We start from the raw sequence: 23,772 nt of genomic DNA, 5'->3' as shown, positions 1-23,772 counted from the left end.
ACCAAAACCCTCTCTTGCCTCACCTTCCCATTATGCCTTTCCTTACTTGTCTAGGTTCAATGTACTTGGTGGCAAAAGAGTCAAAACACATAGCCCAATCTTCCTTGGAACTCCACCTCATGTGCATGGTTGCCATGTGGCAAGTGAGTGTGTGTTCCTTGTGTTGGTCAAAACCCTAGCTCTTCCCTAGATGATCTTTGTCCTTCCCAAGGTGATCCTTGGCCTTCCCCAAGCTTGATTTGCCGCCCCCTCTCTCCTCTCTTGCTCTTCCAACATTCTTCTAGAACATGTCCTTTCCTCTTCCCAAGTAAGATCTTCTTGGAACTCCAAAGGTCTCTTTCTCCATGCTTTGACAAGTGTCAATCTCATAAAAGGGGTTCTTTCATGTGGCTATGTAAGCCCTAACCCTGATGACCTCATCTTCCACTCACACCTTCTAGAACCTCATGCATGCTGGACAAGTGTCACACTTGTCATTTTCATAGGTTTCATTCTAGAAAAGATCAAATTGTTACTCTTGTGCCATGTGGCACCTCTACCAACCTTTAGAAATCACTTTGGGCTTCCAAACCCTAATTTCAACCTAGTTGGCTGAAATCCACATGGGCCTTTTTCGGCTTTTTCCTCTCCTTCCTCTTATGGGCTTCCTAAGTCTAGAATTCTAAGGTCCAAAGCAAAACAAACCTTAAGGCTCTCATCTAACACTTTACATCTTCCAATAACTAAAATAATCTTCAAATAAAATAAGAATGGGGACTTGGCAAAGTCCGGGTTCTCACACATGCACACTCAAAAATTTCATTCGATCCGAAAGGTACTCTAAGTCAGCGTGCTTGATCATCCAGAATTACTCTTCCACTATTGTAAGTAAATTCCTGGATCGACCCTCAAATTTCTAACGTGGATTATTTTGTCATGCGGTTGTGGTTGCAATCTGGTTGTGAATGAGAAGTGGCTGGGGGGCTCTGTGAAGTGTTGGGTTATAAAATTTGTAGTTGTGATGAATGTCGGCCTAGGGCCGGGTGGAGCATTGGGAATCAAGTGGAGTTTGGGGAATTATGAATTTGTTGGAGTTGTGACAACTGTGATGTTTGCATGATGTTTGTTTGTGCTATGCCATACCATACAATAATTGCCTGTCATGCATTTGTATTTTTAATTGTTATTGCTTGTCATGATATTAATATTGTGCTATGTTCTATGGTTGTGATGTAAACCTAGTAAAACTGGGGTTTTGGTGTCAAAGGATTAAAAGTATTTTTGTGAGTGCGTGCATATCACAACCCCAAGCCGAGGTGGGGTATTATCTCAGTGGAGCTCCTATGGTTACTCGGGAGCATGTAAAACTGAGTAACATCCCCTGGACTGTCGCTGGGTGACAGTTGGCTCAACCAAGACGGTAATGCTCTTGGCACAACCTCATGGCCCCTCTGCTGGCAGGGGCTAGAGGATGTCTGGTACGTACCTACCGGGCGCAAAGCTGGGCATTGCTCGTCATGAAGTAACATGCACGATTTTTACCCATGGTGTGATGAAGGGAGCCAGAGTGTGCGGATGGTCTTGAGGGGAGATCATGGTGCACACTGTAATAAATGGTTGTAAATTGGGAATAAATGAAATTTTTGGAGTGAGTGGCTATAATTAAATGTTATTATTTTTGTAAGGTCACAAAATGGGTATTTTGGGAAAGTCTCTCATGACTGTTGTGCATGTTTGTTTGTATGCTTCCATATTTGAAATTCTTGGTTGTTGATCTGTGGATTTATTTGCTGAGATTGCGAGATCTCATTGTGGTATTCCCACCTACGGTTCCGCTGAACCATAGACTTTGATGCAGAGGGTAGTTTTGAGCCTAATAGACCAACCCCACCTGAGGAGTGATGACCTGGGGTTTATTTCTATTGTAGTTGATGGACTTCTATTTTTATTCTTTTTTTTATCAGTTGGATGACAGTAATAACTTTATGGAGGACTTCTTGTTGATTTGTATTTTAATTTTCTGGTACTTAGTTTCAGACTGCTTTATTTTTTTCTGCTGCATTTATAAACTGTACACATATTGCATGTCCACACACACTTGCACTTGGCGACGGGGTGTGTGACCCAAGTGGCCATCACCACGGTGTCGCAACTCCTACCAAATCACATGTGGGGGTCGAGGGCGCCACATCCAAAACTCACTAAAATTTACATTCCTGGTGTAAACTTTTTCCTAAATCCAAAAATCTAATCATAAAAAATTAAAACAAATTACAACTAGAAGAACTTCACTATGGCCGAACCACTCTAAGGCAAAAATCAACACTTTGTTGCATATTTGACCTTCAAACACACTTTCATGCATAAACCAATTTTACCAACTTCCAAAAATCATATCTTAAGTTCTAAAATCGTGCTAAGTGTGACACCCCCAAACCCCCGCTTGGGATGTAATAGAGACTTGAACCGTCGGGACATACAACACAAGGTTACATACTCCCCTATTCATGGCAGTTAATATGCAGTGCATCATAGTATGCAACTAGCAGTATACAATAATCGCAATGGAATAAGGGTGGTTAGTTATAAGTCATGCCAAAGTGAACTAAAACATCCCAATAGCATTAATAACCATCATAAGTTCAAACTTAAAGATAGAATTTCCTTAATACAAAATACTTAATCCAAGTTCAAGGGTTACATCAATTATTTCATACGCTCAGAAGTATGAAGAGACAATGCTTATAAGCATCAAAATTATATCGGGTCTTTGTTCATGGTTTGGCTCCTCTTCAACCATCTGTATCCAGTGGTCCTTCTTGTTCTTCCTTTACTGGTCCTGACACAACTTCTATCATTTCGGGGGGAAACATAGTGGGTCCACAAGGGTGAGATTTACTTGAAATCTCAGTAAGTTAAACAACCAACTTGCACAGAGACAAGATATGCATGATTAATGATAAACATCAAATGCATGCAATGATATGTAGAAAATAAAAATCCGTATTTGTCTTCCATCCAGGTTCCTCAACATTTTCAGAAAAACATTGATGCACTTTCTTTTTCAGAGAACATTTTCACTTTCTCATTTAAAAAAAATGACATTTTGAAAGAGAACATTTCATACCTCATTGCTTTCAAAAATCATAATATTTTATCATTATTAAAGCCATCATTAACATACGCATAGTAGCAACACGATTCCCCATATGCACCGTGAGCACCTACTGGTGAGCGTAGCACAACTCATATTGACACTACATCTTTGTCTGCAGATATCGTTCTCAATGCATTAGTAATATAACATAACATCGTCATAACATCATAACATATACACCAACCAGCATTAGGTGTTATAACATTTGATTTCGCTCTGGCGTTCTTTAAAAAGAACCCATTCCAAACCCGTTGACTATTCTTTTACCACTCCATTTTTAAACACTCTAGAGTAGATAGAGAAGTTCCACTAGGATAATTCCTCATCCTAACGTTTGGAGTCGTGACAAAAATTATTTTCATGCTTATGCTTGAAAAAAGTATTTCATGACATGTGCAACCTTTTCTAAACTTAGCCAAAATTCACTCCAACACTTGAAAACAAGGCTTGACATGTAAACTAAGATCAAGGACAAGAAAACTTACAAATTTAGTAGCCCACTCAAGCTCCTAGCACAAGAACTCTCAAGATCATCCAAGAACACTCAAACTCGCTCACTTTTCGGTTTCTCTCAAGACTAAGGGGGAAGATTGCTCTCTATGCTCAAGGGGAAGCTGGAGAGGAGGTGTGGAAGAATGAGAGAGTGAACGAGCCTTTTATATATGGCCAAGAGGGTAGAGGCGTTGGCCTTGGTCTAAGGGGATTAGTTGAGATGGGAGGTGGTGTAAGGGCTAATTTTTTCCAGATTTCAGTCCATTATCTTGTGTCATCTTGTGTAGACCAAAACAGTGCCCTAAACCACCATGATTTCACTTCTACAGTTGTTACATTGCTCCTATGGGGGCTGGTCAAGTCATGGTACAGAAGAAAAGAAATAAAAATACAAAATCATCATACACAAGCAAACAGGTTCAATGGTGGTTTCCTTGGGCAAATTTCGGTTTTGTGCTTTCTTTGGCTGAAAAGAATGAGTCCAAAGCTCATGGTGACCATGAGGACCTCTTGAGGATTTGGTGGTTAAGGAGGTGGAGTGGGTTGGTGGCTCAGCCAAGGGCAAATGGGTTGTTGAATCTCAACCAAATCAGTTTGCAACCAACTAGCTTCCTAGGTGCAATCGATTTGGTGTTTTGGTATGGTTCTTGAAACCAAACTCATCCAAAGCTTGGTCTGGGTTCAAAGGAGTCTCATGAGATGTGTAAGGACTATAGTGCCCTTGAGAAAAAGGCACAAAAAGATTGGACTTAAGGGCAAAACAGTCCATGCACTCAAAGCACACATGTGTGCCAATCGGTGTAGTTTTGGGGTTTGATATGTCATTTCCTCTAATGACATGTGTGGAGATTTATCTAGGGTTTTAGTATGATCTAAGAGTGATGTAATTGAGTAATAAAATAAGAAAATTTCAGATCAAAAGGTAAAAAAATTTTAAGAAAGAAAATTAAGTTTCAAAACATGGTTTAAAGATCATTAATCTTGAGTAAGTTGATTAATGGTCTTAACCAATTTTAAAACTTAATTTGGGTACTTAAGGTATGACATGTGCTTAAGAAAACTAATGGTATGGTGTATTGGACTTTCAAAATAAGAGTGAAATAGAACAAAACAAGGCTTTGGGCCTTGTGGGCTTAAAAGGGCCATGAGTGTGGGTTAATGGTCCAAGGGCTTTTGGGTTTGAATGAATGGGGGGCCTTGTTTCCAGATTTTAAGGAATTAAAATAGACCTCAAGATCCACAAAGATGGGGCTTACCTTGACATAATTGGGTCATGGGTCAAACCTATACCATGCTTGGCCCAAAAAGGCCTTATGCCTTCCTCATACTTGGGCCAAGACTATCCTACCAAGTCTTGCACTCCTATGAGGCTTGTTTTAGGGATTCTAAGGATTGGCCCATAAATGTCCTAAGGTTCTAAAGGCCTTAATAGGATTACTAATGGGTTTGTTTCTCTAATCTTTCATGCTTAATAAGTTGGGCCTAATACCTCCACTCTTACTAAGTTAGGCCGAATGGTCTTATGTCCTTTTCATTGGGCATATTTTCTAGAGTCCTCCAAGAAAGACTTAAAAACTTTATATCTCTCATGTTGGGACCTAAGGCTCTTTAACATCTCAACCTTAGCCCCATCACATCCTTAGTGCATTAGGGCCCTAAAGTCTTATGTCCACCAAGTGGGGCCTAAACCTTATTGCCTCTCCTAAGCCTCTATACCCAAAAAGCTTGGGGCCTTAGTAAACCACTCTTTGGGCCTTCTCCAATTCCATCAAATATTCAACCCAAATTGCTTAGCCCATTAATGTGGCAACCATCCAATATGCCATGTGTTATTCCCTTATGGGCCTCTTGGCTTCTTATTCTCAAAATTAATAAAGCACTTAAAATTCTCCAAAATAAAATTACTAACCAATCAAGCTCCAAAAATTTCATTTTTTCTCAAGATCAATATTGCACTAAAATTTTCTAATAATTCTTCTAAACCCAAAGTATACGGCCTTTTTGCCTACTCAAGTATCCAAAATTGATCTTATTCTCAAATAGCCCAACTCCTAATTAACTAAGATTAATGCTACTAAGGTCAAGGCCTAAGGAGCTTTTTAGACGGGGTCTTACACTAAGATATCAAAATATACATTCCATAAAAATCATAAACTCCTTGTATCAATAAGCATGCCAAAACATTAAGTTTTGACCAAATAGAACAATCCTTGATGTTCTTGGTCTAACAATCTTCAAATCAACTCCAAACACTCCAAAAGTTCATAAACAAACTCTTAAGATGTCTATATGTCAATTCTAAGAAAAATCATGCTTGAACAAACAAGTCAAAAACCACAAAAATCACAAAACATCAACCAACATAATCAATTTGCATGCTAACTTCAAAACCAAGTACCACATGTTTTGATTTTAGAGCAAACCGCTAGATCCTAGTTTCTCATGAAATAAATCCTCAAGAAATAAAATAATATACCTCATATTTAAGTTTTACACATGATCTATGCATTAAAACTAAGATCACATGGCAAAAATTGCATAAAACACAAAGCAAATCGTGACCCTCTAGTGTCCTAAACGAACCATTTCATCCAGATCAAAACCATTAATCTCCAAAAATGACCTCCTAAAATATAGATCAAGGTCCTAAGATCAACATATGTGAATATCAAGACCATAGAATCATGCCTTCAAAATTGAAACTATTTTTACACCTCCAGTTTCCAACTTTCTAAAATCATGCAAAACACTTAGTAAAAACTCTTAACATGCAACAGATCTAAATCCAACTTGCATGTTAATATGTTAGATCTAAACCATAAAAAGATAGGACCAAGATCTTGCGAAAAACTTCATTAAAAAAATCAAAGATCCACACAATATCCAGATTGTCACCCAGTATAACCTTTGCATGCTTAAACATGCTTTTTACTAATCAAAACGCCATGTAAAATTACATACAAAAGACCAATGGAAACTAGACTCAAAGAGGAACAAATTATATGTAGGTAGTTTCGTGATAATCTACATAGAAAGACTTTGCAAATTCAAGCAAGAATAGCCAGAAAAGTTGTCTGAAATCTCCTATAGAGTTCTCTCCAAGAAAGCAAAGTGAAAGTGACCAAAACATTAAAAAAAAAAAGCCATGGATGACATATGTAGAGCTGGGGGGCTGAGAGGGGATGTGAGAGTGACCACTTGTGGTGGTCTTGTTAGCCAAAACCATAGGCAGCAGCACTGTTTTCTACCTTGGAAGCTATCGTGTGATGGGTGGTGGTGAGGTGGCTAATTGACCTCCCATCAACCACTATTTGGGATTGACAAGGGTAGCGGAAGTACACTCATGACAATAGGGAAACTTCCTCAAGATGCCTTGCATAGGTGGAGCTTTTCGGTGGGCCTTAGTGGGCCTAAACCGATTGGGCCTCATATGGTTTCAATAGGGTTTGGTTTGGATTTCAGTTTCTAATAAGCCCAAACCCAATTTTTCTTGGCCCAATGAAATTACCAAAGTATAAAAGAATAAATAAGAGTGTAATGACATGAATTTAAATGGCTAATAGCTTTTGGAAATGATTTAATCAAGTGATTAATCACTAAACTAAAACCGGCCAACACTAAGGATTTGGGATTTGGAAAAACCGTTTAGGGTTTTGATTTTCATCAATATTTGGGGGTTTCAATTGAATCCTCTTTAAAACTGTATAGTTAGATGGAATAGTGTTTGGCTTAGGTGGCGTGATCACAATGCTTGATTTTCCTTCATTTCCTTCACATTTCCATCTCATGGTGTCTTGGTGCCAAGTGTCCTATACTATTCTCCAAATATGGCTAAGATCTTTCCATGTGTCCAGATAAAACTTCTCTAGTCTGGTTTGGACAATCCACACTGTGATTTGAAAACGACTGGACTAAGTGCTTAACACGAGTTATTATTCACTCCAAAATTGGTGAAAATAACTTTGCACTATAAAATCCTAAATAATCATACAAAACTAATAGTGCAATTCATTTCACGAAGTTCGACTCATAAGCGCCTTGAATAAATCAAAATGCATTTTCAAACAACTATCATCTGGAAAACGAAAATCATTTGTTACATGGTAAAATCTTAAATATTCATATGAGACTAATGGCACAAACCATTTCTTAATCCTATACTCCTAGGTAGCTAAAATAAATAAAATTGCATTTATGTCGCCAAAGTGGGTAAGAAACGGACTAAGCCGGTAGACTAAACCTATGTGATTACTAGATTCGTGAGACATTTATGAGATTTTCACAACGTTCCTGAAACCTAAAGAAATTCATCCATTGAATTTATGGGAGGTTGTTACACCACGAACCTCACAACTATCAAGAGGCTAGTGCTAACCATCTTTGGTAGAAAGAAATGTTAGATGAGTTGAATGTCCTTACCAAAAATCTTACTTAGGATCCAGTGGATTTGCCTCTTAGGAAAATTGCAGCTGGATGTAAGTGGGTCTACAAAATCAAGACCCGTGTACATGGATCCTTGGAACAATATAAGGCACACCTAGTGGCATAAGGCTTTGTCCAGGAGTATGGTATTGATTATGAAGAAACAATTTCTTTTGTTGCCCGACTTACCTCTATTAGATCATTGATAGCAATTGTAGGTATTCGCAATTGGAAATTGTTTCAAATAGATATAAAAAAAACATTTCTCAATGATGATCTCGTAGAAGAAGTATATATGCATCTTCCACCTGGCTATGAACATCTTCCACATCAAGTTTGACATCTTTGTCGTGCTCTCTATGGGCTCAAGCTTGCTCTTGTGCTTGGTTTGTGAAATTAAGCTTCGTAGTTGCTAAGCAAGGATTTGTTCCCAGATCATACTTCGTATGACTCTATATTTTTTCCTGATCTACTGATACTGGTATTAATATTATCCTTGTCTATGTTAATGACATGATTGTTATAAGAGATGACATTACTAGCATCAGAGGCCTTCACCTTTTTCTTAGTCAGAGTTTTGAATGAAGGATTTGGGAAACGTAAGCTACTTTCTTGGCCTTGCGGTTACATCAAGCATAAATGGGTATTATCTTTCCCAAGCCAAATATGTTTCTAAGTCACTTAAAGTTAAGTTGACTGATAATAAGATAACTAGCAATCCTCTTTAATATAATGCTAATCTTTTTGCCCACGAAGTTATGCCTCTTTTTTATCCCACACTCTACAAACAGTTGGTTGGTATATTTATTTCACCGTTACATGGTTAGATATTTCTTATGCCGTTCATTTGGTCAATCAATTTATGAGTGAATCGTGCTCCACTCATTATATTGCTGTTCTTCGTATTTTGCACTATGTCAAGTAGACTTTATTACATGGACTCACTTCTCATCACACTCTTCCCTTGAGCTCCATCACTAGCTACTGACTCTTCCTCAAGACATCTATGATTTCTCAGTGTAGCAAGAAATACTCAATTGCTTCTCAATCTAGTATTGAGGTTTACTATCTCGCACTAGCCAACACCAGCTCTAAACTCTTGTGGCTTCGATGGCTCTTAGCAGACATGCACGCATTCCGCTGAAGACTAGATCTGTGACGCCTCCAAATTCTACTTGGGATAGGACGGACATCTGAAGCATCGAGACATGCAACACAAGGTTACCTGTCCTCGTTCATGACATATAAGATGCAATTTTCCTAACATACATCTAGCATTATGCAATATTCACAACAGATAATTTTTATTTTTTTAGTAATATTAAGCAGAAAACTTATAATATCCCAAATAGTTAAAACAAAACCCATGCATACTTAATGAAATAAGCATCCACGATTACAGCACGGTCTCAAAAAACTGTAATCTCAAAACAACGGAAATCTGGCTCCATAATTACATTGTCAAACAACATTATTGGGCTAGTTCATTGAGTAACTCACGTAACTCAACTAACGATGCCGGAATACTATCCAAAGATCTAACTATAGAGGCTGCAAACTCCGCATTTCATCTACGGCATCTAGTCTACCTCCTCCAGTCTGCCAATGTATGTTCCCTGCTTTGATCCTGACACATCGCCTACCATTCGAGGGGAATGGTAGTTGGGACTACCATGGTGAGATTTGATTACAAATCACAGCAAGTTAATAGGAAACTTCCACACAGGCTAATGATGCATACATGACAGTAAAAGTATGAATGCATAATCAAAGTCATAAGTATAGCATAACTTGACATATAGCATGACATAAATCACATAACTTGAACTAAAATTGAAACTTAGCTTTGCGTGACATGACATGACATGTACGTGAACTTAAAACATAACATGGACTAGCAACATAGCATGAACGTCAACTTAAAACATATCATGGACTTGAAACACAGCATGAACGTGAACATACATAATTTGAACATCAACTTGAACATAATATGAACCTGAGCATAATATACATAAACGTGAACTTGAAACATAACGTGAAGGTAAACATAACCAGACATGAATGTGAACTTGAAATATGATATGGCCTTGAAACATAGTGTGAATGTGAGCATACATAACATGAACATGAACTTGAACATAACATAACGTGAAACATGATTTGAACTTGAAATATATTAATTTGGAATCATATTTCAATAGTCTTAATTAATAAAAGTGACCATACGGGTGCTACACAGGTCCTTTTAAGCCATGTGACCCAGCCAATTACCGCATAATAACACAGGTATCTATACCAATTGTGAGTGCGTTAATACGTACTCCATAATTGTTGTCGCCCCACATATTCTACGTGTCACAATCGTTGTGTCTCACATAGTGTATGCTCTACAGTTGTTGTGGCCCCATGAATTGTTTGTGCAACACTTGCTGTGAACACACGTAAAACAAAGTGTGGCTCCATTAGTGTTAATGCATGGTGCGCTCCAGTGACTAGCTAGTTAGGCCTCATTCGCAACTTGTTGATTGTACTTTGTCAATCTAGGGAATTTCACACATATTTAGATGCTCCAGCATGAACAAATGAGTTACACTAGGATATTACCTCCTCATAACGCTTATGGCCGTGATTGAAATGAATAACTTAACAATATTATTCTCGAGATACACAAACTGTATTCGAGACGGGATGACATGAACAGAGAAAGATAGAAGTCCTGAAATAGCGTAACGTGACATGAACATAAGATGACAGACATGACATTTTTTGAGACATAAATATAACAGACAACATTTCATAACATGGCATACATGTAACAGACAATATTTCGTAACATGACATACCATATAACAGACAATATTTTGTAACATGACATAATATGTGATAATGAATATTACATGACATACATGTAATAGATGTCATACATAATGTGGCATACATAATGTGGCATACTTGCAATAGATAGTAATATGAGAGAGAATATATTATGTAACAGATAAATTTTTTGTGAAAGACTAATTTGTGTAACAGATAAACATGTGATGACATGGCATGGTATGGCATATATAACAACATACGAACATAAACTGGAATTCCCTTACCCATCACACATACACAGTAAACTGATAGTAAGTTAAGAGCTAACTTATCTCGATCGTCACGTTCTACGAGAATAAAGCTTGAAACATGAGCAACTGTAAGTGGATATTCTAAAAGTTAAAAATTTAATTACTAACAATTAGAAATGTGAAAATAGACAACTTAGACAAAAATTACCATTTTACCCTCTAGATGTGGAAAAATGACTATTTTACCCCTAACTTAAGGATTTCACATCTTAACTCCAAAAATTACCAAAATTTACATTCCTTATGTAAATTTTGTCCTAGGCTCAAATATCAACTCAAAAAAATTTAAAACCATTCACAACTATGGAAAACCCACTATTGCTGAAACGTTCATAGGTCATTTTTCTTGATTTTGGTTGCAATTTCTTCCATCTTCAAAACTCATTATTAAACCAAAATTTTGTAACAAAGATCATCCTATCCTAAGTTTAAAAACACACTTTTTGTAAGAAGACCCAAACTTTTTAACAAAAAGTAAACCCTTAAATCTCAAGTTTTGACTTTAATAAAAATATCTCCAAGAATTCCAAAAAATCAAATCTTACTTCTAACATATTCATAACATCATCCTAAGATCAATCATGCTTTAAATCATCCAACAGAAGTCACCAAAAAATCACAAAACAACACTTGGAGTTTTTGGTTTTACACTTAGTCCAAAAACAAAAACTTTTCTCTCAACTAACTTTGATCAATCTCTTGATCCATGGCTTAAAGACTTGTGATCTTCAAACTAAAATATCACATTGTTTAAAAATGTGTCTTAAATAAGATCCAACCATCAAACTTAAAGTCACATGGCTAAAACCCAATAAAACATGGATCTAACCCAAAAACATCATATCTTAGGCTTAACAGAAATTCTCTTGCATAGAAAAATTATAACTTCAGAAATAATACTAAATATCTTCAAAATAACATCTTAACTTGTATATAAGAGGCTTAGGATCATCACATAAAAATATCAAAGCCTTTGGAATAAGATTAAACCACGAAATATTCAAACTTTCTCCAAACAAAAATTGTTTTTCCACTTCCAGTTTTCAAGTTTCTAGATCTAAGCAAATCTATCATCAAAAACTTTAGTTATGCAAGAAAACCTCAATGAAAATTCATAAATACATGCTAAAAATACTCCATAAAATTTTCGGACTAAGATATGTCAATTAGCTTGGTCAAAAATTTCAAAACATAGCATACTCTTCAGTTACACTCCCAGAATGACCTTTGCATGGTTAAAAATATTTTTGACCAACAAATGATCATATAATGAGACTAATAAGATATCCACGGAAACTAAACTCAAAGACAAATAACTTTTATGATGGAGTAATCAGGCAAAAATACTTTCGAAGGGTAAAAAATCTCCCCATAAAATGACCCAGAAATTTGCCCGAGAGAGCTCTTTTGAGTTTCTCTCTAAGAACGGGGTGAAGAAGTGATAAAAGGGAGTGAATTGTGTCTTGCACGACTTTAGACTCCTGGAGGGGGAAGTTATGGGCTTGAATGACCCTTGATTGGAGGTGGCTATGTGACATAAAGTGGAGAATAGTGAGGGGCAAGGACTGCCTGCAGCAGCTGTGAGATATGGAGGTTGATGGGGTGGATTTCTCCTTCACATCAAAGCACTATTGGGTGTAGCCAATGGTAGTGAATAGTTTGCCATGTGGGGGAGGAAACTCCTTCAAGAAGCTTTGCCAAGGTGGCCAAATTCGTGGGCCTTGGTGAACCTCAACTAAGTGGGCTTCAATTTGGGATTTAAATGGGGTTCCTAAAATCAATAGAAGTTCCACCAGTGAATTTCTAGCGGGCTATTACATCCTCCCCTCCTAAAAAAAAGATTTCTTCCTCGAAATCGATGCAAGTACATTCATAAAACATGCTCAAAAGAAGAAGTTGTTTACCAACCTACTATCCATCACTATATGTCTCATCATGCTCAAGGGGTAGGTAATGTTATTCCTGAGGTAACGCCTTCCTCTCATAGTCAACACTATTCTTATTTATAACCATCACATGGTTACACAAAATAACTACCACTATAACATAAGGGTATAACACTAATGACTTCTAGGCTAACCTTCTAGGATACTGAATCCTTGGTAAATGAAATCACTATTCTCCTTACTATTCAAATAATTATCCACAATGTATATATATCTACCATTCTTAACTCGCTCTCTGTCTCAAATCATATCAGTTTGGACTGGAAGTCTTCCACAAAGTAGGTTAAGTCATACCAGCATACTCTCTAAATCTAAAACTTCAAGTATTCACGCAGTTCAATTTGGAAGAACTTAATCCATACACAACTAAATTCACTTTCTCTATTTCCTCAAGAAATTCTATCTACCTAGGACTAGCTTACTCCTTCATAATCACAACAAATCATTCCTCCTCCTAGGTGGTACCACGATAAACGATCAGCTATTTACCTCAACTCAAGACTTTATCTCTTATGATTAGCCTAGCTCTTCTATCTATCATAAGATGCCTCTTATTCTGACTTTAATCAAAAGAATATGTTCCTACTGTTCACGTAAAACCTTAAGACCAAGATTTACTGCCTATATAAAAGTCTCCAATATAATGTTGATCTACATTTTCCACAGGCACAATGTTTTTCCAAAAACACTTAATGGCAGCTAGATAAAACTATCATCATCAGTGAATCCTACTATAGCCAAAGCCTTTCCCAAACACTTTACTCTTCCGAACACAAATTCCTTTGGATTCTCAAAATCAAAACAACTCCAAATATGCAGAATACTAATTTATCAACCTTTAATATCCTTCCTCCAACTGCTAAATGGTATTTTATATCTACATTGATATGAACAATAATACTCTTAATGAGAATTGTTACTCTTACCACCTGGGTAACAATTCGGATTCTGAACTAAACTCTCATTTAATACCACAATCACTAAAAACAGTGACTCACTTGAATCAATAGCGTACACATTACAAACTTCAATGACTTCACATTCCCCAAAATAGCAATAATGCAACCATACAATCAATTGCAATCAAATCAACCTTATATAAGCTTAACAATACCTAGGTTTTAGAAAAATACTAGTGACGGTGCCAGCTTCTTCAGTTCCTGGGGCGTCAGCATCTGCATCTCCCTGAGTGATAGCATACACTCTCATGGGCACGTGCTACCTCGGCTTTGGTTTGTAGCCGCTGTTGAGAGAAACCCCCTTTCTTCCATTCCTCAAAGCAACACTAGGACAATCTTAGATCATATGACCCAATTGGCCACACCTTAAATAAGTTCCCAATGCGATTCTGCACTGACCTCCATGGTGTTTACCGCACTCTCCACAAGGTGAAAATGTGATCGGCATTGAGCTCCCAGCCTTAATGCCTTTTCCTTTATCTGATCCAATAAACATCTTCTTCCTTTTTGAACTTTCTTCAGCAGCATATGATGAAGTCCTCTTTCTTTTCGAAATGATCAGGGCAGTCGAACCCTTCTGCTCTGTCTCTGCTATCGCGGCCACGTTTACCAACTCTTAGTAATTCTCTATTCTTAGGCAAGCTACTTGGCTATGGATCCTTGGCTAAAAATCCAGCTTGAAACTTTTGTGCTTGCATCCTTTGAGTAGAAATCAAGTGTGGTGCAAACCTTCATAACACCATAACTTTAGCGGCATACTGCTCTACGGTCAAACTGCCTTGAGTTAAAGTCGTGAACTCTTGCGCATTCAGCTATTTTACAGAATCTGGGAAGAATCTGTTGTTGAACTCTTCCTTAAATCTCTCCCAAGACAGTGCAGCCAAACTTCCTAGTTCCCTAACTAGAAGCTGCCTTCGCGTATCCCACCATATTCTAGCTTCTCCTCGGAATAAGTATCCAGGATATAGAACCTTCTGGTCCTCAGTACATCCACATATCTCATATGTCCTTCAGAGATCCATAATCCATTTCTTGACTTTCAGTTGCTCTTCATTACTAGAAAAGTTTGGATAACAATGGATCAAGAACTTCTCACACAAACAACCCCTGACTTCGGGTCTGGGTACGTGTACTTGCTACTGTTGCTGTTGTCTAAGCATGTTAGCCAACAGACATACAGCTTCAGCTAATCCTCCATCCATCGGGGGATTCTGATTCTCCTGATTTGTGGCTCCCTCAGGGTTCTGAGGTATCCTACCGCGAGTCATGTGTCACTTCTAGAAACACACTAGTACATGTATTACGACCATATACTATCTCTTATACTTTAAGAAATCCAAGCCTAATGAATACTAAAATTTTAAGGCTAATATTTAGTGCATTTCCTAAGTACATGTGGATTTACAACCCAGAGACGTATTGCTCTGATACCACCTTGTGACGCCCCCAGATTTCACTTGGGATTGGACGGCCATCTGAAGCGTCGGGATATGCAACACAAGGTTACCTGCCCCGGTTCATGACATATAAGATGTAATGTTCCTAACATGCATCTAGCATTATGCAATATTTGCAACGAATAATTTTTTTTTCTTTTTAGCAATACTAAGTAGCAAACTAATAATATCTCAAATAGTTAAAACATAACCCATGCATACTTACAGCACGGTCTCAGAACACTGTAATCTCAAAACAATGGTGACCTGGCTCCATAATTACATTGCCAAAATACACAATTGAGCTAGCTCGTTGAGTAATTCTCATAACTCGACTAACGATGCTAGAATACTATCCAAAGATCTACTATAGAGGCTGCAAGCTCTGCGTTGCGTCTACGGCGTCTAGTCAACCTCCACCAGACTGACAATGTCAGTTCCCTGCTCTGTTCTTGACACATCGCCTACCATTCGGGGGGAATGGTAGTTGGGACTACCACGATGGGATTTGATTACAAATCTCAACAAGTTAACAAAAAACTTCCACACAGGTTAATGATGCATGCATGACAGTAAAAGCATGAATGCATAATCAAAGTCATAAGTAAGCATAACAGAACTTGACATATAGCATGGCATAAATGACATAACTTGGACTAAAAATAAAACTTAGCTTGACGTGACATGACATGTACGTGAACTTAAACCATAACATGGACTAGCAACATAGCATGAACGTGAACTTGAAATATAACATGGACTTGAAACATAGCACGAACGTGAACATACATAATTTGAACATGAACTTGAACATAACATGAGCCTGAGCATAACATAACATAAACGTGAACTTGAAACATAACGTGGACGTAAATATGACATAATATAAACGTGAACATAACCTAACATGAACGTGAACTTGAAACATAGCATGAACGTGAGCACACATAACATGAACGTGAATTTGAACACAACATAACGTGAAACATGACTTGAACGTGAAATACATGAATTTGGAATCTTATTCAATAGACTTAATTAGTAAAAGTGACCATACGGGTGCGACACGGGTCCCCTTAAGCCGTGTGTCCCTGTCGATTATCACAACCATAATTTTGAATTTCGTTCCGTACCGGCCGGTATGGTCGAAATTTTTCATACCGGCCGTCCGACCGGTATAGGGACTATATACATTTCGTACCGGCCAAAATACCGGCCGATATTTCGGCCAGTATTTTTTTTTTTTTTTTCATTTTTTCAAACTACAAGTTTATTTTTTAACCCTCAATTCAGACTAGACTATTTATAATTTATATATATATGTATTTATATATAATTTATTTATATATAGACTATTATTTTCAAATATAATTTTTATATATAATTTATTTATATATCGACTATTTCGAAATGTTATCCCGAAACGCTATCCCGAAACGGTACCGTTACCGAAATATTTCGTTCCAGTGCCTTGACCGGTACAGCGTCCGTTATCGAGATATGTCCATTAGCTTGATCAAAAATTCCAAAACATGACATACTCTCCAGTTTCACGCCCAGCATGACATTTTCATGGTTAAAAATACTTTTGACCAATCAAATGAGCATATAATGAAACTAATAAGATATCCACGGAAACGACACTCAAAGACGAACTTTTATGAAGGAGACATTGTGCAAAAATACCTAAAAATGATCAAAAAGCTCCACGCAAAAAGACCCAGAAATCTGCCCTAGAGAGCTCTTTTGAGTTTCTCTCTAAGAACAGGGTGAATAAGTGATAAAAGGAGTGAATTGTGTCTTGCACAACTTTAGACTCCTGAAAGGGGAAGTTATGGGCTTGGATGACCCTTGATTAGATGTGGCTATGTGACATAAAGTAGAGAATAGTGAGGGGTAAAGACTGCCTGCATCAGTTGTGAGATATGGAAGTTGATGGGGTGGATTTCTCCTTCACATCAAGGCACTATTGGGTGTAGCAAATGGCAGTGAATGGTCTGCCATGTGGGGGAAGAAAATTCTTCAAGAAGCTTTGCCAAGGTGGCCAAATTCGTGGACCTTGGTGGGCCTTAACCTAGTGGGCTTCAATTTGGAGTTTAAATGGGATTCCTAAGATCAATAGAAATTCCACCAGTGAATTTTTAGCTGACTGTTACAAGTTCTCTCATTCATTGTGATAAGCAGAGTGCTATACAGATTGCTCATAATGGTGTCTTCCATGAACGTGTCAAGCATATCGAGATTGATTTTCATTTTATCCATCATCACCTTTAGCAAGGCACTTTGCATCTTTGCTCTGTATCCTTTTAAAATAATATTGCTGAAATTTTTATAAAATATCATCCGCCAGTTTAGCTTGGTACCCTTATTTCCAAACTCCAGTTGACTCCACCATATTGAATTTGAGTGAGGATGTTAGCGTATGTTTACCAGCCTTAATTAGATTATTATGTTGTATAATATTCTACGAATATTAAGGTCATATTCTGTCAATATTCCAGGTCACGATATTTTGCATTTAGGTATTTATTGTATTTCCTTTATAACACATCTTAATACACTATAAATACGTCGCCCCTATGCATTTGCAATACATGTTGAATATACAGAAATTTCTCACATATAGTTTTCTACTCAAGTTTTCCAATTCCCCCCAACACTGACGAGTTATTGCATGAAATATGCTGAAGTATTCCAATGCCTTCAAATATTGACAAGTTATGACTTGCTAGTATTCAAATACTCCACATTCATATATCCTTGTGCATATTGTACATTAGATGCTCGATCGTCAATAAAAGTTATTCCTTGCTGCAACAGCATCAGACTTGTGAAGTCTTGCTTAAACTTTACCATCTGTCTAAATTCATATATGTCAATTCCATTTGATATGAATCTTTCCCGGTAACCTTAACACTTAGGTGAGAGCTAGAAACTCTCGAACTCTTGACCCAGCAATTTGAGGATCAGCCCCCTAGCTTGTAACATAATAGCTAAGTCTTCTTTATTTTATCATATTCATCAGTCTCACAAGAAGCGAGAATACCCCAACGTAAAATTACTCAATATTCAATTCCTTTGGTGTTCATGTAGTTGTCAGATGCAGACTTTCCACCATAAAAATCTTAGTAAGCTCCCATAGAATATTTGGAAAAAGGTACTGAACAACCAAGGGAAGATATAATTTGGGTTGCATCAAACCAGGGTCATAATTTCTATCAAAATTATCATAGTCCGCCACATGAACTTCACTTTTGTTATTCAAGGTACGTAGCAATGTAAATTACACAAAACCTTATAAACGCCATTTTTACGTGCCTAGTAGCATGAACTTCTTCCTTTTTAACTTTCATATCCACTGTCTACCAAGCCAATATCCATAGATTCAGTAATAAAATCTCTTATAAGCATTTTATCAAACACCTTAATAAAATTTAGGATTTAAAGTGAGAAAGATATTAGCATTTTACCAAACACTTTAAAGCTGAAGTACACGCTAATTTTGTAAGAATAAAGCTACTATCGTCCCATTTTGTCCCGTCATTTTGATTGCTAATGTAATAATTTTTTTTTTACATTTTTTTTTTACTTACTGATTAAGGAAATGACTATTAGTATATTAATATTTTTTTATATTTTTTAAAAAAATTAAAAAATATATGAATAAAAAAATAAATAAATAGAATTTTGCCTAGGGAAACGTCCAGCAGTCACTGCTGGGCGGCACCCTAGCAACACACATTTTGTAAAGTCTTGGTTTAACAAAAGTTAACTCGAAAACTCAACTCATAGAAAAATTGTGATAAACTCATAGAAAAATTGTGACAAATCAGCATGTAATATCTCTTTTGTAAAACTACAGTGTAGACAAAGTATTTCTATTTAAAATGAGTTTTATAGTATTTCATAATTATTTAATATATTGCACAAGAAATTCAGGTAAGATTCACGTTTCCCTTCCAAAGTCACAGGGAACCTTCTCCAGTGATGTTTTCTTGTGAGGAGAGATCAGTTGAATCCCGACTCTCAATAATAGATAATCACCCAAAGATTCTTTAGATTTTTTCTTTCTTTACAAAGAATTTGGAATGACCAGACATCTCTCTTGGAGAGGTAGATCATTGATAATTCATCAATTTTTCAATTTTTTTAGTAGATGCAAAAACTATGCAGACCGTTTTCAGATTTAATCCTTAAATAATACAAAAACTCTATGTACAGTCATATTACGATGCACTGTGCTATCGGAAGCTTTCAAGCAGGAAGCAAATATCCAATCAGTGCAATCACCCATTGATCTTCCTTCTCTCGCCAGGCCCTCAATGATCCATTTTGCAATTTTTGTGGGTTCTTGCCATCTTGGATAGACTATTGGGCCTATCTTGTTTATACCACAACATTGAATGGAAGATAGAATGTATGCTTGAAAGATAAATACTTTTCTTCATGCTATTTTTTTATTTTCTTTTTATCTGTGGTCACACTTGCTATGCAACATATTTTAAGTGATTGCTTTTTAAATAGTTGATATATGATGCCACTTAAAATCTATCATATTAACAAATTAATGTGATTGATCAAGATGACAATCTCTAGGATAAAAACTAGCATTACTCATGCTACAGAGTTGAGATGAATGCCTAGTGATCGGAAACTAACAACCTAATTAACATTAATTTGAGTATTTCAATGTACCTAAAGTTCATAAACCATATAATTACAACAAAAGATAGATACAACATATGGATCGATCCTACTGTATTTACTAATGCTCGTGAACAACATTTAATATAGAATTTAATGCAGTGTGATCCACATCTTATATTTATCTCTCTCATAATTGCAGAAAGCATTTTGGTAAAAATATTGTAGTAAATCTTTATCCAAATAGACATATCTCGACAAGATTGTATAACATTTTATTTTAATACGTACTTTTTACAATTTGAAAAGAGATATATATAGTTTGTGAACATCACATAATTAATTAATACTGTCCATGGAAGACATGCATGGACTCCAACGACATTAAATACATTGAGACCCACCTGCTATATATATATCTACGTCTACTTGAATCGTAAAAAGAAAACTTGATTAATATATATATATATATAAGAAATGACCTATCAATTTCGATCTTCATCCTCCACAAACCACTAGCACAAAAGCGAAAACACACAGCTAGCTAGCTAGACACACGACATATGGGTGGATGTGGTGGTGGGTCTTCGGCCTAAATGATTTCCATCCTAACAACCAACTTGTATGCTGAATGCCAGCAGGCAGGCACATGCTTTTGTAACAATATCTATCATCCAAAAAACAGTGGGATTAGTAGATTTCATGGGCCCAAAACCAAAGAATCAAGAGGGAATTAACAGATTTTATGGGCCAAATTAATAGAATCTTCTGAATCATAGTATCTGATCTTAAGCAAGCTGCAACTTTTCTTCTTTTTCTATTTTTCCTTATCCAATATCGTTTTCGATTTTGTTTGTTCACCTGCACGCCACAAAGGACTAAATATATGCATGCATGGTTCAATACATAAGATGGTCTAATCATGCTTTTTCTCATGCATGGGGTACGATTTCATTTTCATTCAGGGACCGTTGGGTACTATGATATGGGTTCATATCCATGTGCTCGACCATGACTGTTTCTTTCTTCTTTTCTTTGATGATGGATGGTACTACATCATTTTCCCCGACAACACACAAGAAGACATACATTAAATGCTTAAAACCTGCATGTACTTTTCATAATGGATCCTTAGGAGAAGATTTTTAAAATTTTTCTAGTGATATATATAATATAGCCAGACTTCATAGAAATGAGACGATTTTTTTCAAAAGGTGATAGCTAGATATATATTAGATCAATGAGATATGTCATTGTTGGTAAAATATTGTGAGAATTTGACGTTTAAAACTTGAGAGAGAGAGAAGAGGTATTAAAGACGCAATCATTAATCCCAAATATTGAATACTAATTTAATTAAACATTTAACCCTCAAGATCATAATATTTTACCACGCTTCCGAATTTGACGTCCATGGCGGCCCTCTCTATCTACAGTGACCCGATGGTAGTGCTTTTCTTTTTGGCGGCTTCGATTCACTGATCATCTATCTATATTTAATGACGTAACATTATATCCATTCAAAGTACTAAGATATATATATATATATATATATATATATATTGTGTCATGCACATTCCAACAATTTCGGTCAATATATAGAATGATGAAAATAATCTGATCATAAAGACTCAAATATCAAATATTGTAAACCTGGCTATACATAATTCTCTTATAAAAATTAAAAAATAAATAAATAAAAACAACAACTACAACAGTAAATAAAAAGTGTCCCCCAGCCCTCCTTATTTGCTCCCCGGTTTACCATTACTTTTATTAATGTGATCAAATTAACGTGTTGATCAACGAGTACTAGTAACCAAGAAAATCCTGCAATAATACCATGACTAATTAAGTTATAATTTGGTGCGTAGGATATGATTACACGCACACACACACAAATAAATATATATATAGAGAGAGAGAGAGAGAGGATAATTATTGTGTAATAACCTTAAGCTCACTACAAGAAAAATGAGCATTTACAACGAGTTATTTAGAACAAAAATGACTATTTATGATGAGAATAGATTCATTTTGTTAAGAAATAATCATTTTAGCAGAAAATAACGACTGGCCATAAATAAACAATTAATTTATTGTAGTGGTTAATTTACCTAATTTGTTTAATTCAGATTAACCCTAAGATATTTTTTAAGGAAACCATTCGAAACTATACTATTATCACATTATTATGATAACATGACAATGTTTATTAATAAACCAGCTTAAGAAATTATACTCGTACGTAACTTTTCAAGTGTAACAGTACTTACATAACCATTGAGGTGGCAGCAGGCAATTAATTAGCAAGTCAATTATATTTTATATTTGATGGAGGCACGTATAATAGTGTAACCAAGATAATTTTTTGTGTATAATTTATATCTTTCCTATAATATATATGATATAAAAAACCAAATAATACCTAATTAAATATATATGTAGAAAAGCATCAATATGCATGCATGTTTATCAACCTTAAGATGCTAAAGGCATATATATTATATATCATAGTTAATTATAAAGGGTCATCATGAGTACAAATATTGATAATTTTCTGTCTTCAACATATAACTAATTAGTAATTAGTAAGGTCCATTCGAAATGATGATCATGAAATTAACTGGTGTGAATTTTATATATATATATATATATATGAATGTAACTATCATTATAGATGTACCATTAATTGAAATTAATGTTACTAATTAATACATTTTAAAATGGATCCTTAAATTAATCTTCTTTAATATTTGTACCTGATAAGTAGTACTTCACCCCCCGCCCCCAAAGTTCTTGCGGCCGGTGATCAGTTGCAATATTATTGGGACATTGGGGATTGATCATTTAGCATTGCTTGTATATCAAGAATTAATGTTTACATTTTAAGGCAAGTCTTTAGATCAAACCCTGAACTCCTTTTGAAATCCCAACTTACACTTCACTTGTTTCGTTTCATGATCATTATTCATGAATGCCATCTGGACCGGGGTTTGTTAATTAAACAATATCCCAATTTTAATATTGTAGGAGCTATGATTGCTCGATCTAAAGTATGAAACTAGCTAGCTAGTACGCCTTCCAACCATCACATACATATACATAATATATATAAAATAGTGCTACATGTACTTATAATTTTACTTACATTTTTATTTATAAAACTCATTTTATTAATTCTTTTTTGAAATTTAAATTTTAAAATTCAAATTTCATGATTTTCAATATATCAATAACTGATACGTGGATAAGTAAATTTTTTTGTAAGTTTTTTTGAAGTACATTTAGGATTTTTCATACATATATATATATATGTATATATATCAGATCATGATCAATTTATAGAAAAAAGAATAAGAAAACCTAGTTATATATAAATCATCTAAACTCACCCGACATGGATCGATCTTTTGTTATAAGAACCCCGATTTGCCAATTAAAAAGAATGAAAAATGGCTAGAAACCTCTGGAAGGGAGATAGATATAGTAATAACTTGGGCCTATATAGCTAGATAATAGAAAAGGAAAAGATGGTGTAATAACTTGGGAGTAGCATATATAGAATGGGAAGGATCTTTCTCCTCACTGAGACCCAATCATTAC

At 35.8% G+C, this 23,772-nt stretch overlaps 1 protein-coding gene across 2 annotated transcripts in view; it reads left to right on the top strand.

Moving 5' to 3' along the window:
* Nucleotides 1–23,772, top strand: part of LOC109001242 (F-box/kelch-repeat protein At1g74510-like) — a 945,981-nt gene that overhangs the window by 276,102 nt on the left and 646,107 nt on the right. The gene's annotated exons all lie outside the window — the stretch shown is intronic.

The sequence above is a fragment of the Juglans regia genome, chromosome 9 (genome assembly GCF_001411555.2).
Source record: "Juglans regia cultivar Chandler chromosome 9, Walnut 2.0, whole genome shotgun sequence".
NCBI lineage: Eukaryota > Viridiplantae > Streptophyta > Magnoliopsida > Fagales > Juglandaceae > Juglans > Juglans regia.
Note: the sequence above shows the minus strand (reverse complement) of the source record. Positions and strands in the feature narration are given on the sequence as shown.